Genomic DNA, 19,427 nt, shown 5'->3' with positions numbered 1-19,427 from the left:
TTGGTTGTGCTCTCAACCAAACTGTCGAACCATCCAATGGCTGGTGTTATAATTGATCACATGTGCAGCATCATGGCAGTTGTAGATTAAACAGAGGCAAAGATGGCAGCTTCCTTGGCTGAAAACAATAGGAGGGTTTACTTACACTTTAAAGGTAACAGAAATAGCAGTCAGACGTCAATAGCAAAAGTAGTACAAAGCATGTCACATTTCCATTATATAACACAAAGTAGTCCAAAAAAAGAAAAAAGCACCAATATCCCACCATCCAACAAAAGCAGATGGTAATAATCTGTTCAAGGAGACGTGAGGGTTAGTCAGGTGGAAGGATATAACATCTGACTGTGGGGAAGAAGTTATATTTATAATAAAGAAGGAGAGAAAAGAAAAGTAGGGAGAAGACAGGGAAATGGAAGAGAGGACAGGGGTAAAGATGGGGGGGGCTTGAAGTGGACCTTGGTGCGACAAAACCTGTATGGAATAGTTATGCCCCGTACACACGGTCGGATTTTCCGATGGAAAATGTCCGATCGGAGCGTGTTGTCGGAAATTCCGACTGTGTGTGGGCTCCATCGGACATTTTCCATCGGATTTTCCGACACACAAAGTTGGAGAGCAGGAGATAAAATTTTCCAACAACAAAATCCGTTGTCGGAAATTCCGATCGTGTGTACACAAATCCGACGGACAAAGTGCCACGCATGCTCAGAATAAATAAAGAGATGAAAGCTATTGGCCACTGCCCCGTTTATAGTCCCGACGTACGTGTTTTACGTCACCGCGTTTAGAACGATCGGATTTTCCGACAACTTTGTGCGACCGTGTGTAGACAAAACAAGTTTGAGCCAACATCCGTCGGAAAAAATCCTAGGATTTTGTTGTCGGAATGTCCGAACAAAGTCCGACCGTGTGTACGCCCTATTAGACTGTGTGTCCGCGTTGACCTTGAGGTGTCAACAAATTTTTCAAGGAGTCCGATGCAGAGTAGTCAATCCATAAGATCTTAAATTTGTCAAGTGTCATTATCCTGGGCTATCATCTCTTCCATGCGCATGATGTCATTGACCATGGAGACCCATAAGGCCGGGGGGGGGGGGGGTAGTGGTAGTTTTCCAAAACAGGGGTATAATTTGCCTGGCAGCTGATAGAAAAAAAGCGCAATAAGGTATGTTTCTGGGAAGCTATGGAGCCAGGGAGCATGGATAGTAGAGCTATTTCTGGGGAGGGCTACAGAGGTCGATTATAGAGACTGCTGTATATGGCAAAAACCTGTGACCAGAGGGGCTGAATGGATTGACAATCCCACCATATATGTAAATAACTTCCATCTGCTGATCCGCATCTCCAGCACGAGGGAGATACGGATGGGAATATTTTGTGGAGCACTTCCCAGTTTTAGTCATTTAACCCCACTGTGTCTTAGACCCCTTTCACACTGGGGCGGTGCGGGCATTAGCGGTAAAGTGCCGCTAGTTTTAGCAGTGCTTTACCGCTGTTATAGCGGCGCTATTCGTCCGCTAGCGGGGCTCTTTTAAACCACGCTAGCGGCCAAAGAAAGGGTTAATAACGTCCGTTTTGCCGTGCTGCTGAAGCACTTTGCAGGCGCTTCGGCAGCGCTGCCCAGTCATTTCAATGGGCAGGGCATTTTGGGAGCTCTGTATACACCGCTCCCGGACCGCCCCAAAGATGTTGCTTGCAGGACTTTTTTTCCCGTCCTGCAACCACAGTGTGAAAGCTGGGGTGGCTTGAGAGGCGCTTTTCAGTCGCTCTACAGGCGCTATTTTTAGCGCTAAATCGCCTGAAAAGCGTCCCAGTGTGAAAGGGGTCTAATAGTAAAAAAAAAATACTTGTTGCTGTTTATTCATATACTGCACATGTTTGGCCACTGAGGCCTCATTCACATGGGGGTAAAGGGCCACAGAGTGCCAGAAATTTCCACGCAGTCACGGCTGGCTGCCTGTTAAAAATCAAGAAAAAAGAAACGGCTGCATGGATCTTCTAGCACATACCAGCATTTACATCTGTAAAAAGTATAAGATATTCTTAAAGCTTAAAACTCCAAACAAATAACTAAATAAACAGATACAATTAGATCTTTTACTTGCCAAGGGATTTATATTTCTGTCCATCTAGTTCATAGATTTACAAAGCTCTCCTACACAACACAGCCCTGTCTGGTCTGGCAGAAGACCTGGTTTTTCTATGCTGTAGTTAGGTATTATTTACAGGTCTTCTCTCTCCCCTACCCTGTGATTGGACAGTGAAATAAGGAGAAGTAGACTAACAAACGCATCTCTCTGTCACTCTGCCCTCTCATCCTATCAGCATGCTGCTTGCACTACAGCACACCTGATTGTCTCCTTGTGCTGCTTTTCCCTCTTCCATTCTTAGCTCTGCTGTACATTTGATTTCAAGAGGTCATTACAGGCCAAATTCAGGTACTTAAAATGGAGGTTGCCATTGCTGGCCTCCTGAAAATGTTAGTTGCCTAGCTGTATTGTTGATCCACTAGCTTCAAAACTTTCACTGACCTTCAATTAGTGCACTAATAATAATAAAGTGCAAACTGCTTATCTGGAAATGTATTGTTGGTTAAAAATCTAAGGCTGGCCATACATGGATTGAAATTTCAATCCATGTAAGGGCTAGTTGGTTGTACACAAGTTGATCTATCGGCACACACCTGCTGCATAACAATGATGCTGTGCGGCCCAGCCACTTACATCCTAGCAACCAATGGCACACAGCATCACTGGTTACTAGGATGCTGGCAGCCAGGTCACATAATCATTGGTTGAACTGAGCTGCAGTGAGGACAGAGTGCCTGATATTGACACACCAGCCTCAGTGCCATCCCCCACCAAGTCACCTCACTTCGCCTCCTGGCCTTCTGATTTGGACTACAGACACCCCACTCCTTAGATATATAAAATCGGTGGAGGTGTTCGGTAGTTCACAGAGAAAACTATGAAGCCTGATAACATTGTTTGAGATGTCTGATCAGTGTACTGAAAGTGACAAGGACACTAGATTCCTGTCAGGATTAATGTATAGGCAGGCTGATTGTACTGAAGGCGATCCATCGATCAACTTCAGTGCAACCAGCCTGTCAGACTTTTGGCATGCGACTACTGCCAGCGGCTAAAGCTGCGGGAGGCATTCCCTGATCAACACTTACTGTGTTGATGGGGGAATTGAGTGGGTTGCACGACAGAAAATCCAATCATCTATGGCTTGCCTTACTCCACCTTTTAGAGCGGAGGCCAGCAGGGCTGAACAAAAAAAACCTGACAGCTCAGGTCAAGCCGTTGTACTAACTATCCGACATTGGTACAGCGATCTCCCCTGCTGTGGTATTGTGTTCTAAAAGGGGGACGGTCTCCCGCCATAACACTCTGGTCAGCTCTCTCAGCCATTGGCTAAGAGTGCTGATCAGGAGGCGATCTGCAGATCTTTTTGGTCATGCCTGTTCGACAGAAGCCGGCCGACTCCAGTACACACAGGCCTATGTCGCCCGACGTTTGGCCCGCGTGTACTAGGCTTTACGAGGCCTGTCCTGTTCATTCATCCACCTGTCCAATCACAGAGCACTTTACATCATGGAAACCTATAGTACAGATGCTATGAATGGAGCATGGGGGTGGAAAGGGTGGGCATATTTGGCACTTTTGATGATAGGCTGTCACAGGTACAACCGCTGACATTCATTTTCACAGCGCTGGAAGATCTCCACTGTGGGGGGTATTAGGGGGCAGAGGACTGGGGATTTCTACTGCACAAAGGACACACTAAATTTGTGGTAAGTAGCACCCCTGGTGCTGTTTAATCACTTAGCTCTGGAGGTTTTACCACCTTCATGACCAGGCCATTGTTTGTTATTTGGCAGTGTGCCACTTTAACTGCTAATTGAGTGGTCATGCAATGCTGTACCCAAACTAAATTTATATCATTTTTTTTCACACAAATAGAGCTTTCTTTTGATGGTATTTGATCACCACTGGATTTTTTATTTTTTGCGATATAAACAATAAAAGACCGGAAATTTTGAAAACAAAAAAACATAAAAAACATATTTTTTTACATTCTGCTATAAAACATACAATAAAAAAGAAAAAAAAAATCAAGTTTCTTCATAAATTTTGTCAAAAATGTATTCTACTACATGTCTTTGGTAGAAAAAAAATCCCAATAGGTGTATATTGATTACTTTGCAGAAAAGTTATAGCGTCTACAAACTATGGTATACTGTATATATATTGGAATTTTTATACTAATAGCGGTAATCAGCGACTTATAATGGGACTGCGAGTGCAGTGGGCAATATGATACTGACATTCTAGGGGGTACTGAATAACTGCCACTGACATCACCAGTGACACAAATACAGTGATCAGTGCAAATACTATACACTGTTACTGTACTAATGACACCGGCTGGGAAGGGGTTAACATCTAGGGTGATTAAGGGGGTAAATGTGTGCCTAACAATGTGTAATGTGTGCTGCTTTTACTAAGGCCCCTTTCACACTGGGGCGGTGGGGGCGTCGGCGGTACAACAGCGCTATTTTTAGCGCTGCTGTACCGTCGTTCTTGCAGCGGTATTCGGCCGCTAGCAGGGCGGTTTTAACCCCCGCTGGCGGCTGAAAAAGGGTTAAAATCCCTCGTACAGCGCGGCTATAGCCGCGGTATTGCCGCAGTATAGCCGCGCTGTCCCATTGATTTCAATGGGCAGGAGCAGTGAAGGAGCGGTGAATACACCGCTCCTTCACCGCTCCAAAAAAGCGGTTTGCAGGACTTTTTTCACCGTCCTGCCTGCGCACCGCTTCAGTGTGAAAGCCCTCGGGCTTTCACACTGAACAAACAGCGGAGGCTGTTTAGGGGCGGTTTGCAGGCGGTATTTTTAGCGCAATACCGCCTGCAAACCGCCCCAGTGTGAAAGGGATCTAAAGATCTCTTTGTTTCTTTTCCCTGCTTTGCAGGGAAAAGAAACAGATAGATTGTTCCCTCTACACAGAGCCCTGTGTTGATTGTGAACACAAGGCTCTGGGCTGTGATTGCACACAGCCGATCAGCAGGTTCCGGCCATGGATCATTGGCCTGGACTTGCTGACAGACTGTACACAGTGGGTGTCGGCGGGTGAGTGCTCATGCATGTTCCATAAATGCAAAAACAGGTAGCGACGTACCACTACATCGCTTTGGCTGCATGTGGCAGTCCACAAGTGGTTAAAAAAAATCACTAATTATCAACAAGGAGAAGAATTTGTTTTCTTTATGCCCGTACACACGATCGGATTTTCTGACAACAAATGTTGGATGTGAGCTTGTTGGCGGAAAGTCCGCCCGTGTGTATGCTCCATTGGACATTTGTTGTCGGACTTTCCGCCAACAAATGTTGGCTAGCAGGTTCTCAAATTTTCCGCCAACAAATGTGTGTTGTCGGATTTTCCGATCGTGTGTACACAAGTCCGATGGACAAAAGTCCACGCATGCTCGGAATCAAGTACGAGCCGTAGATATAACTAGCATTCGTAATGGAGATATCACGTACGCCTTGTACGTCACTACGTTCATAATTGTTGGCCAACATTTGTGTGACCGTGTGTATGCAAGCAAGTTGGAGCATCCTTTGAATAAAAATCCATGGTTTTGTTGTCGGAAAGTCTGATCGTGTGTACGGGGCATTAGGCTCCTTTCACACTGTTGCAGTGTTCCTGCAGTTTTTTTACTTGCGCTTTTACATAAAGTTACATTATGTCCTGCGATTTTGGTGCACACCAAAACCGCAGGACATAAAAGAACTTTATGGGAAAGCGCAGCTAACCCACTCCAAACCTGTGGGTACACTGCAACAGTGTTAAAAGTGCAACTAAAGGCAAAAGTTTCAGTTTTTTTAGTTTTGGATAGAGTTTAGAGGAAATATAACACCTCTCGGGTTTCTATTGCTGTCTGTGTCTCTGTTAGGAAGATTCACCCTATTTTTCCTGTTTACCATTATCACTGATAACTATAATGAAAGAAAATCAAACATTTTGGGTTGTCGCCAGAACAGGAATAGAGACCACAAGGTTTAGGAGTGTGTCTATGGGAAGGAGATGGGAGGAGAAGACGTGAGGACGTAGTGCCCGTCACGGAGGGAGGAGCTCCAGAGTATCAGCTGGCCGCCGAGAGCAGAGAAGGACGCTGAGACGCTGAAGCCGCGGGAAGCCTGAATACAAGCAGCAGGATGAGAGGTACTGTCCCCCCGCAGGAGGAAAGATAGCGATCTCTGCTACAAGACAGCATCAGATGGAACGGAGGACAATCTGGAAAGCAGCTGATGCAGAGGAGACAGTGCGCCGAGGAGTGATATTAGGCATGGCGGGACACTGAACCCCACCGTCCTTCCGGAACCCCAGCGTACCCCCCCACCCGGCTGAATAAAAAAAAAAAACCCGAAAGGCTGTAAGTATCTCTACCCCATGAGAGGGGAAGAAACACTCCATTGAAGAGCAGAAAGCAAAGGTAACTAATACAGATCTAAGCAAACAGTGATTGCATGCTGGTATCCTTAAAGGGGTTGTAAAGGTAATTTTATTTTTTTTTTTAAATAACTAACATGTTATACTTACCTTCACTGTGCAGCTCGTTCTGCACAGAGTGGCCCCGAACCTGCTGTTCTGGGGTCCCTCGGCGGCTGTCTCAGCTCCTCCCCGCAAAAACTATCCACCTTAATGCGAGCTCCCTCGCATGGTGGTTAGTTCTTGCGGGCGTGCTCCCGTGATACAGTCGGTGGCTATAGCCGCTCACTGTATCACTCGGCCCCGCCCCCCCGGCGCGCCGCGTCATCGGATGTGATTGACAGCAGCGCGAGCCAATGGCTGCGCTGCTTTCAATCCATCCACTGCAGCCAATCAGCGACCAGGCTGAGCTGCAATAGAGATGACGGGAATGAGCAGCGGAGATTCGAGGTGTCAGGTAAGTAAAACGGGGGGGCTGGGGGCGACGGTATTGTCAAAAGTTTTTTCACCTTAATGCATATAATGCATTAAGGTGAAAAAATTTTTACCTTTACAACCCCTTTAATGGATGGGACTGCATTTGAACACACACTGGGTATACAAATGGTTACTAAAGCATGATTAGTCAAACACATGGTACAGAACAAAATTAGAAGGGGTGGAGGAGTAATTAAGCTAATGATCAAACAAAGAAACCTTAAAATGTAACCAAGAAGCTATCTGAAGCATGTGATTGTTTATGTTTAAAAAATGTTTGGATTGAACTTGGAAAAAGGAGGTTTGAGCAACAATAAGGGGGAGGAGCAGTCAACTTGATGGACTACTAGAGTTTTTTACACCAAGTGAGAGTGGTAACAGAGTAGCCCATAAAGTAAAAAGAACAGCTTGGAAGAAAAAAAAAAAAAAGGAGCACGTATTTAAACGGGGGTGGATCCATATAAATCGCACAAGTCAGGTCTGGAAAAGGACGGTAACCTGGCAGGTCCACTGAACAATTGCGATTAAACCAAGGTGTAAAAACAGAGGAACAGCTAAATAATAGTGGTAACAAAGACATTACATCATACAGATCCCCAAAAAAAAAAAACAGGCACGAGAGGCGGAGAGGCTGGGTAAAAACTGGAGGACCTTAAAGCGGGGATATAACATCGGGCCTTTACAGTAATAAAGAAAAGAGCTGCAGCTTATAAAAGTGAAAAGTTCGGCTGTTGGAGGGGAGAAAGCCAGGTAAGCGAATTAGGGGGACAAGAAAGAGAGACAAAATGAGTAAAAATATAACTAAAGTAACAAGGGGGAATGCCCCTAAGTCCCCAAAAGACAAACCAGCGGTCAGCACGTTGAAACAATATATGACACAAGGAGCAAGCCCTAGGAGTACGGAGTCTGGTAGACAAGGTCAAAATAAAACAGAAAAAAAAAAGGGATCCGATAAAAAATCAGGAGACACTCCAGAACACTCTAGAGAAGATTTATCAACAGAGGGGGACCAGGATGTTAGTGGAATTGAAGGGGAACCAACGGGGATTTCCACACTAACTAAGGGAGAGATGAGCGACAGAAAAATGAAAACCAGGCCGTGATAAAGAAGAATGGGAACCGGCGGGATCATCCCACTCCAATAGCCAGCTTGAGGAGTGGGAAGGAGTGGAATACTTGGAGCTCCACCTTATGACATAGGGCTTCAGAAAGGGCTCGAATGGAGACCCTCAATGACCTTAGGGGCCCTGAGGGGCCAACTTGGGGGTGGGAGGGGAGAGGGGGGGAGAGGGGGGGAGTGGGGGGGGGGAGGAGTGGAGGGGGAGGAGAGGGGGTGGGGGGAATACAAGGTGCAAGGAAAAAGGAAAAAAAAATACATATAGTGGGAATAACTCGAATTAAGCTAGAGAAGCGTAACAAACAGAAATGTGACAAATATGACAACACTTAAATTTCTGACATACAACGTTAACGGTCTGAACTCACCCTCTAAAAGATACAACTTATTAAGAGAACTGAAGGAGCTTGGGGCAGGAATAGTGTCATTACAAGAAACTCATCTGACACATGAGTCAAACATTATATTATGGTCTAAAAATTTCCCGACGTGGTATTATGGAGACACAATATCCAATAGAGCAAGAGGAGTGGCAATAGGAATGGCAAAAGAAGTACAATTTAACCTAGAAGGAAGAATGCAGGATACGGAAGGAAGATTCCTTTTCTTAAAGGGGACACTGGGAGAGTTGGAATGTACTATCGCAAGTATATACGCCCCCAATAAAAATACAGTTAAATTCCTGATAGGTACATTGGAGAAATTGCTAAACTTCAGGAAAGGGGGGCTGATTGTGATGGGGGATTTCAACGTGTGCCTGGAGCCAGGGGGGGATAGTACTGGATAGTACATCCGGGATACAGGGGACGAACAACGAGCAGCTTAGAAGGGTCAGACAGAAGTTATACGAGAACCAACTGGTGGATATATGGAGGATTTTAAATGGAAAATCAAAAGACTATCCGTTTTACTCCCCTGTACACCGGACGTACTCCAGGTTGGACTACATACTGTTGGAACACGGGCTGTTAGAAAGGGTAGTAGAAGCAAAAATAGGAATCACCACATTATCAGACCACTCCCCTGTAGAAATTGAAATGCGAATTTCCCAAATGCAGAGAAAAACCCCCTTATGCAGAATAAACGAGGACCTACTATCAGACGAGGGAGTGGCTCAAAGGGTGGAGGACGAGCTCAAACAATATTTTAAGATAAATGAAACAGGAGATGTCTCGGGGGCTGTGGTGTGGGAGGCCCATAAGGTGTACATAAGGGGAATATTAATAAAAGAGGGAGCCAGAAAAAAAAAAGAAAGGAAAAATAGAATGGGAAACCTTGCAACAGAAATATTTATTATTGAACAAGAACACAAAAAACAGAGAGGACTCCATAAAGAAACATACCAAAGGTTGATAGATAAACGGGAAGAACTGAAAAGACTGATAGATCAAGAAACAAAAGAAAAATTTTTCCTAATAGAGAAAGAGAGATATCAGTGGGGGGATAAAACAGGGAAACATCTGGCACAGAATGCTAAGAGAAAAAAAAACTCGTAATTTTATAGGCAAGATACAGACTAAGCAGGGCTCAATGGTTTATGAAACAAAAGAAATAGGAGAGGTCTTTAGAAACTACTATAAAGAGTTGTATGCAGGAGATCAAAACGGGGAGCAGGAAAAGGTAAAAAAAAAAAAAAAAAGATAAGGGAATTTTTAAAGAACGCAGGGATACCTAAGATTCAGGAGAGCGATAGAGAAGTCCTAGAGGAAGCAATCTCAGAAGAAAAAGTAAAGGAAGCGTTATCCGAGACAGCACAAGGGAAAAGCCCAGGGCCAGACGGATTTACTGCATATTATTATAAAAAATTTAAGGATTTCCTGATACCGAAGATGTGTCAGTATATGAATGGGCTAGGAAAGGACTTTGAGTTGAGCAGAGAGGCACAAATGGCTCTGATCACGGTAATCCCAAAGGAAGGAAAAGATGCAACCCATTGCTCAAACTACAGACCTATATCACTATTGAACGCAGATACAAAGATTTATGCAAAAATATTGGCAAAGAGGATGAAAGGATTAATGAATTCATTGATCCATCCTGACCAAACAGGGTTTGTAGCTAGAAGAGAAGGGAAGGACCATGGGGTGCGAACACTGCTCCTTCTACAGAAAATAAAATAGGACGGGCCCCCGGCTTCTGTCGTGCAACGCTGAAAAGGCGTTCGACAGAGTAGACTGGGGGTTCATGTTCCAAACATTAGAAAAAATGGGAGTAGGCCCAAGGATGTTGAAAAGAATAAAAATTTTATATAGACAACCAAGAGCAGCAATCAGGATTAATGGGGTACTCTCAGAATTTTTTGAAATGAAGAGAGGGACAAGACAGGGGTGCCCTCTGTCCCCACTCCTTTTTATCCTATCACTAGAGCCCTTCCTCGCAACACTACGCAACGACCCTGATATTAAAGGACCCAAGGTGGGTAATGAAGAGCACAAGTTATCGGCATTCGCTGATGATGTGCTCTTTTATGTAATTAAACCGGAAAGCACACTGACAAAGCTAATTAGAATGATTAAACAATATGGAGAGCTAGCAAATTTTAAAATTAATATGGGGAAATCCGAAATCCTAAATATAAATCTAAGAAAAGCAGAAGAGGAAAAGTTGAAGAAGGAATTTCAATTTATATGGAAAAAAGAAATAAAATATTTAGGAGTAAAACTAGCTAACTCCCTGGAGAAAATATACAAAAAGAACTACATCCCCCTATTAGATGAAATCAGGAAAGAGGGAAGAAAATTACAGACTAGACCAATATCTTGGATAGGCCGGATAAACGCTATTAAAATGACCCTGCTCCCAAAAATTACATATAAATTCCAAATGTTACCTATAGGTTTACCATCATATTACCTCAGAAAACTAAAAACAATACTAACAAATGTTATTTGGAAAAATAAAAAGCCGAGGGTATCTCTAAAGATTCTAAGACAGGAGAAAAAAAAAGGGGGCTTGGTGGCTCCGGATATTGCAACATATTACAAAGCAATAATCTTGTCACAAGCGATAGAATGGGCAAGGGATAATCAAGAAAAAAGATGGGTAAATTTAGAAAAATTTTATAGTAAGGCACAGTTAGGAGTAATTATTTGGAATCCCCCTCAACACAGAACGTTAGATGAAAATACACATGGGTTAACACGGGTGGTACTTAGGATGTGGGACAGAACCTATAAACAGTTAAATAAAACTTATAACTCACCACTATTAAGATTAAAGGATAACGAGTTTTTTGCCCCGGGGAAAGTGAGTATAGGGGGGAATTGGATAAAGAAAGATAAGGTGGAATTAAGAGAGATAGTAAATAAAAGGAAAATTAGAACACTTCACGAGTTGCAACAGAATACAGAAACATGGGTGATTAATGGATGGCGGTATGCACAGTTAGAAAGGTTTATTAAAAAGTTACCACAGCCTATAAGATCAGGAGAAGAACTGACGGGGTTGGAAAAATTATGCACCTTAGAAAACACAAAAAACACTATATCAAAATTATATAAATTACTATTATTAGAAGATGAAACAGAGTTGCCCACCTATATTAAACAATGGGAAAAGGACTTGGGGACACAGACAGATTTAACCACGATAAAAAAGATTATGAACCTTACCCACAGCTCGGCGATAGATGTAAAAACAGCTGAAATGAATTATAAGTGCTTAGTGAGGTGGTATGTAACACCAGAGAAGGCCAGTAAATTTCAAAAAGAGACATCGGCAGACTGTTGGAGAGGATGTAGGGAAACAGGTACAATGGCACATTTATGGTGGAAGTGCCCGAAGATCCAAAAATATTGGGAAAAAGTTTTGAGCATAGTCAAAAAGATTACTGGGAAAGAGGTGAAAAAAGAGCCATGGTTGGTGCTCTTCCACGGCATTGAGGATAGCGAGAAACAATATAAAGCCTCGTTGGTGCCACATTTAATCAATGCAGCAAAAAAATGAATACCTAAAAATTGGAGGGAAAAAGAATGTCCACAGATATGGGAGTGGATAAATGCTGTGGAAGAAACCTACACCATGGACAGGTTTTATGGTAACAAGGAAGAAATGGGCGAGGGGAGGAAAGATAAATGGAAGTGTTGGAGAGAGTTTAAAAAAACATGGAGTTATGCTGAAAAAATTAGGTTCTATATGAGAGGAGTACTTGCACAAGGGGAGGGGGGGAGGGAGGGGGAAGAAATAGTTTAATATATTAAGGGATATGGGTAATCGAGATAACATAATAAAGGTTGAATTTTTAATATAAGTGTGGGAAGGGAGAAAGAAGGAGAGGGGTTATACAGGGATAGGGAGATCACTATACTTGTTGGGATTTGTACCTTTCCTACCCCATCCTTGTTTTTTCCTTTTTTTATATTGCTACGAAAATTAGCCACAGTGATGTGAAGAAAAGAATAAGAGAGACGTACATGAACGGAAAAGTTGATTGTTGTCTCACTATTTAAGGAAGCTGAGTGGCAAAAAAAGAAAAAAAAAGAACAGGAATAGAGGGGAAAATATTCAATGGGGACACTAGTTCTGACAACTCTGGTGACAGTTACGGATTCCCTCACTTTGGCGGGATTTCCTCTCACTTCCTGGTTTGGCTATGGGACAGGAAGTGAAGGGAAATGTCCCCTATGGCACAGATGGCAAAGAAAAAAAAGGGGGTAGGGGGGTTGAGTTCTCCTCTATCTATTCTTTCAGAATTCATTTTTCTTTTGTTTTTTATAGATGACGTTCACACTCTATGTTATGCACCTCACCATCACACACCTGGCGAGACACTGCGTGACACAAGAGCTGCAGGTAGGTAACACCTGTTTGAATTGTGATGTCATTTGTTTGCACTTGGTGAACTTACTTCTAACCCCAAACATTCTTCCTATAACACACCTAGATGTCAAGTGCTCCATGGAAAAGTACACTAAATCAATAGAAAGTATATGACCAGGCAAGGTACAGCTCTTCATATTACAGTCATGTATTTAAAAGGTTAAAGCTGAACTCCAGGATAAGCAAATATAAATATATCTAATAACAAGAGGCAGTGTATTGATTCTTAGTTTGCTTTGTGTATTTTTTCCAGATCTGTGTATTAGTCCAGTGTGAGACTTTTCCTTTCTGCAGGAGCTTCCTGTAATAAAGACCCGTCACCGCTGCTCTCTCTCCTTGTTCAGGACGACTGGTCTTGTCTCCGCCCTCCTATAGTTTTTTACATGCAGCCTGTAGTGGGTGGGGCCTGCTGGGTCCCTCCCACAACTCTGTTCTCTGTACAGACTGTGTACAGCACACAATGATGAGGTCGTCATCACTACTATTACAAGGTAATATCTGGGTTTGCAAAGACTGGATTTATATCCTTAAAGCTTTAAAGAATTCATTTTTTTTTCTTTAGCAACGGGTTAGAACCTCTGCTAGGTGTATATTGATGTAGGTGTCACAGGGAAGTTTTCCTCGGTTTCTGTCCTTCATTCACTGGGATAGGGAGGGAGAAGGTAGCTCTCCAATGAAGCACACAAACTGCCCTAAAACATATTAATAGTGTGGGGGAAGGTTAGAATATCTGGCAGTGCTGAGGAGCTGCCTCCTCGCTTCCTGTTTCAGTGACATCCTGTATGTCAGTATATGAAAGGGTGTCACCAAAATTATAATTTGTCAAAAAAATAAAAGTTTTAGGTGGAGTTGAGCTTAACCACTTCCCGCCCGCCCCATTGCGAATTGACGTCCGCAAGGTGGCTCCGTTATCCTGACTGGGCGTCATATGACGTCCAGCAGGATAAGCCGCTCAAAATGTGACAGCGCTGAAAGCTGAAAATTGTCCTGAGCAGGAAGAGGGAAAGTGCCCTGTGTTGAAGTGGTTAAAGAGGAGTTCCAGTCTCCTGTGAAAAAAATAAAAGTCAGCAGCTACAAAACATGTAGCTTGGTAAATGGTCATGGAAGTCTTTTGGGGCCTGTCACCTGTCCCAGAGGACTGCAAGAGGGAGGAGAACTTCCAAGTCACCTAGGCGGTTGGAATGGAAGTGGGAGCGGTTACCTGTCAAATTCTGGATGGATTAGCATACAACCAGGATGATCCACTTGCATAGTTGCCCCCTGTGACCCTGGGCTCACAGGTGGTAGCTATGTGAGTGGATCATCCTAGTTGTATGCTAATCCTTCCTTGACATCCATCCATCCTATGGGGTTACTGTGATAAGGTGCAGCCGACCTCCATCTTGGGGTCATAGTAGCTGGTAAGTGGCTTGTGAGTGGAGTGTGCACTTTTGGTGTGAAGAATTCTTTTATTCACATTGGAGCATGGGATTCTGATAACACACAAGTGTTTATATGAACCTTTTGCACAAGAGCACTTTCTTTTTGCTGATGGATTTCATTGGACTATTCATGAAACTTTCCCAATCCATCTTCATTTACACATTTGGTCTTTGATTCATATCGACTTTTTTTCAACTCATTTGATGATTATTAGGGATGAGCGCCGGCGTGTTCGCACAGCCCACGTGCAGAGCCCGCCAGGAAGTCGGTGCTGCGCTAATCACAGGCAGTGAGACATTTCCCGTTCTCTGCAGCCGCGCATCAGGACAAAGTCTCACTGCCTGTGATTAGTGCAGCGCAGTGCCGACTTCCTGGCAGTCTCTGCACGTGGGCTGTGCGAACATGCCGGAGCTCATCCTTAATTGTTATTATGACTTTATGTACTTTATATTGATAGCGCAACACAATTTTAGATTTATTGGTTTATGTATTGTTTATGTGGATATAACGGGAGTGCAGCTATCATTTATTTTCATATTCATTTAATTTGGTTGATGACACTTTTGCGCAACTTGTTTTTGGTTTACTATAATTAGCCTTACCCTGTATTTCTCTTTTGGTAACAACTCAAATGTTTTGATATGTCCTCATTTTCTGTCACCTTGAGGAAGGGGTCCAGCAAGACTCCAAATCATCAATGGACCCAAGGTGACAGACATAGAGCACATTATGTTGTGACCTTAACAAACTTTTGAGCTCTAGGATGGAGTGCTGGCTTTTTTATAAGCAATAAAAACCTGATGAGGAATCGAATCCCTCACCACTCTATCCAAAGAAGACTCCACGGGGTTGATTTACTAAAACTAGAGCATGCAAAATCTGGTGCAGCTGTGCATGGTAGCCAATCAGCTTTTAACTTCAGCTTGTTCAATTAAAGTGGAGTTCCGCCCACTTTTACAACTCTTCAGCATCCCTCACTAAACTGCGCACTGTAAACAAATTGGATATTTTTTTTTTTTTTTTCTCAGCACCTACTGTATATCTGCTGTATTCATTTTTCAGTTCCTCCTCCCTGGCCGCGGCCCATCGCATGATTTCCTGTTTTCAATGCCTTCTGGGAAGGGACTTCCTCTGAAACTGCCGTTGCTATGGAAACCTGACCTGAAAACTATTACACTGCTTGTGCTGCACTGAGCATGTGCGAGATCTGCAAGGATGAGATCCAGGAAGAAATACAGTCTGGCTTCAGATGCCCACTCTTAAGACGGCCACGGCCTGCTGTAAGTTTATAAGATAACAAACTACTGCTATAAACTAACAAAACAGACGTTAGTTTACAGACTAACTTTACTAGAATACATTAAGCTTTTGTATTATAGGGGTATTTTTATTTAACAAGTATAATTTCGTCCGGAACACCACTTTGACAAAAGCTTTGAGCTTTGACAAAAAAAATGACCAAAAAAAAACCTGGAAGCTGATTGGTTTCTGTGCAGAGCTGCACCAGATTTTTCTCTGGGTCCTTTCTCATGGGTGTGCTCCTCTCCATTCAGCAGGGGACCTGAGAGCAGTACAGGGTGGATTTAATTTTGTGACATCCATGCTTGTTCAGTTTTTTGACAGCATACTGTGGCAGACCCATGTTGAATCTAGGAGCTGCCGAGTATAAATGGACTTCCGATCTGTCATGCTTAGGTCCAGAAAAACGGAAAGGGACCCCAACAAACTTAGAGGTAGGCGTATGTAAACAGACAGTCAGTTTAAAACTTCCCGCCCAGTACATTTACTGCAGGCGGGCAGCACGGGCAGGCTGGATGATGTACATGTACATCATCAAGTCTGTTCCGGAGTTAGGGGTGTGCGTGCACACACCCTCTGCTAATCCTCCCTGTCACTGGCTACAGCGGGATTTTGTCAACTGATTCTAGCCAATGATTTATGGCTGAGACCTGCTGATCAGTTGTAGCCAATCACAGCATTTACATAAACACAGGGCTCTGTACACAGATCACCGATCTGGCTGTTTCTTCTCCCTGCAAAGCAAGGAGAACAAAACAGCCAGATCTGTTAGTAAAAGCAGCACATATTACACCTGTTGGGCACACAGTTAACCCCTTGATTGGCTCCTAATGTTAACTCCTTTCCAGCCAGTGTAATTAGTACAGTTCCAGTGTACAGAATTATTAGTGTCACTAGCGATGTCAGTGACCCTCCTAGATAGTGTCAGTTAGCGCCAGATTGCCTGCTGCCCTATCATAGTCCCAATATAAGTCGCTGATCACCGCCATTACTAGTATAGTGTAATAGCTGGCTAAATTCCATATATATCATTGTTTGTAGACATATAACTTTTTACACAAACCAATTAATACACACCTTTATGTTTTATAACAAAATGTAGAAAATATCGGGGGGGGTTTTCAAAATGTTCTGTCTTTTTTCCGTTCCATAAAAAAACCCAGTGGTGATAAAATACCACCAAAAGTAAGCTCTATTTGTGTGAAAAAAATGATATAAATTTCATTTGGGCACAGTGTTGCATGACCGCACAATTGCCAGCTAGAGTAGCACAGTGCTGAATAGCAAAAAATGGTCTGGTCATGAAGGGGATAAACTCTTTCGGAAGTCAAGTGGTTAAAGCGTTTGTTAACTGACCACAGTTCATCATGGCTGCTGAGCCCTGACACCGTGGTCAGCTTACGTGCCTCCGTCTTCCACAGCCCTGCTCTCCTGTGTCTGTGTACTCCCCCTCCCCTCCCTGCCTGTCAGCTCGTACCAGGGCCAACCCCCCCCCCCCCTTCCGCTGTAATATCTAAATAAAAATCACACAATCCCCTGCCTTCCATAATATTAAATGTCCTGTATATGTGCTTTATTTTTTTTTTAAATCTGTTCTTTACCTTATTTAATACCAGCCGGCTCTCTCCTCCTCTGCTCTCCTCCTCCCGACTGACGTCCGTGGGGGAATCTCGGCCCGTCCCGCTCTAGCTGTCAGATCGGGAGAAAGGAGACCCAGCTGGTCACGAGAGCGCCAATCAGTGCCAATAAATAAGGTATAAAACCCCTTTTTTTTTTTTTTTTTAATAAAGCACATATACAGGACATTTAGTATTATTAAAGCCAGGGGATTGTGTGATTTTACTAAGTGGGTTTACAACCACTTTAAAGTCAGTTTACATCTACCTGCCCACAGACTTGCTTGGAGCTTCTGATCAGGTCGACCTGAAGAACCGACAGGCAGACCTGATGGTAAAATCAGTGAGGCTCCATTCACACCAATGCATTTTTTCATGCTTTTTGCAAAAACGCAGGACATTTTTTTTAACATGGGTTCCTATGGGACACGTTCACATCAATGCATTTTTGTGCCTCTGCATTTTTGGAAAGGGTCATGGACTTTTTTCAATGCAAAACGGTGCTTTTTTTTGGTTCAATAGACTTTAATGGAGAAGCTGCAGAAAAGCATGTAGTGTGTTTTTAAATCTGCTGTGATTTTGCCATGATTTGTGTTTTTAAATCTGCCCAACAACAAATTTTTCTCCAAAAAAAAAAGCATGCAAAACACAAATCATGGCAAAATCGCAGTAAAATTGCGGTAAAAAACCTGCAGAAAGCACAACAAAAAGCACTGCAGAAATGCTCAAAAGCAACATGCATAGATGTGAATTGAGCCTGAGGCTGGGTTCATACTTGTGCAATGCGGGAACTAGCACAATTCCAGTTTGGGTTCCCGCATCGCATCTCACTCGCAGGCAGTTCACACTGCTCTCTGCAAAACACTGCAGGTGTCAATGTACAGTTAACACTCCCCCACCCCCAAGCCGGTTCGCAGATTGCAGTGCCAATTGTGAAATCGGACAGGAATCGGATCGCATGAGTGTGAACACCCATGCGATCTGATTCCAGTGCAGACCAAAAAAAGGGTCCTGCGCCATTTTGGGCTGAATGCAATGCAAATTCAGCCATACAAACTGAGTGGCAACTGTGTGTGGTGTGATGTGATGGTCAGCCATAATTGGACATTAAATAATTTCTTATGCCTCTGGATCCTTGGGGTGACCATACACATTACCATAGGATATTCCGCCAAAATCTCAAATAACACTCTGGTGTTTAAGAAAAGGTATTCTTAATGGTGTCCAAAAATAATGCTCCATTCAGTGCAGCCCTCCTCAGATCAGGACATTTTCAAGTAACTGCAAAAACACACATAGGAGGGTGCAAACACCTAATGCATTAACATCACCTTTATTAACCACTTGCTGCCCGCCCACGTCATATGATGGCGGGACGGTGCAGCTGTTATCGGCCGCCGTCATATGACGGCGCTGCCTTCTAGGATCCCTAGGCGGCGTGCGCGCCGCGTCACTTGGGTCCCGGTGCGCGTGCCCGGCGGCCACGATGTCCGCCGGGCACCCGCGATTGCCCGGTAACCGAACAGGACCGTGGATCTGTGTATGTAAACACACAGATCCACGTCCTGTCAGATGGGAGGAGACCGATGGTGTGTTCTAGGGTTGTCCCGATACCGATACTAGTATCGGTATCGGCACCGATACCGAGCATTTGCCCAAGTACTTGTACTCGGGCAAATGCTCCCGATGCTTCCCCCGATACCTGGAAGACAGCTGTGATCGGCGCGTGGGGGAGTTACAAGCTTCTCCCCCAGCGGCTTTCACCAGCTTTAGTGACATACAGCGGTGATCGCTCACAGCTGACTGTCACTGCATCCTCCTCCGTGCCCCCTCCTTTCCTCTGTGCCTCTCCGCTGTCCCCCTCCGTTCTGCTCTCCTTATCTGTCCCCTCCGTTCTGCTCTCCTTATCTGTCCCCTCCGTTCTGCTCTCCTTATCTGTCCCCTCCGTTCTGCTCTCCTTATCTGTCCTCTCCGTTCCCCTCTCCTTATCTGTCCCCTCCGTTCTCCCCCTCCGTTCCTCAGTCCCCCTCCTCCTTCCTTTGTGTATGGATAGAGTCAGCTGACTCTGTCCATTCACATAACTGAAACATTGTAATCGCTTGTGATTACGATGTGTCAGTTTATGAATGGAGAGAAGCTGCTGTCTTCTCTCCATTCATTCTCAGTGCAGCTGAGGCTG

General features: G+C 44.0%; 1 protein-coding gene across 1 annotated transcript in view; it reads right to left on the bottom strand.

The window, feature by feature from the left end:
- LAMA3 (laminin subunit alpha 3) overlaps nt 1-19,427 on the bottom strand; it is a 271,677-nt gene that overhangs the window by 242,670 nt on the left and 9,580 nt on the right. The gene's annotated exons all lie outside the window — the stretch shown is intronic.

The sequence above is a fragment of the Aquarana catesbeiana genome, linkage group LG05 (genome assembly GCF_042186555.1).
Source record: "Aquarana catesbeiana isolate 2022-GZ linkage group LG05, ASM4218655v1, whole genome shotgun sequence".
Lineage (NCBI taxonomy): Eukaryota > Metazoa > Chordata > Amphibia > Anura > Ranidae > Aquarana > Aquarana catesbeiana.
This window is presented reverse-complemented; position numbering and strand designations above follow the sequence as displayed.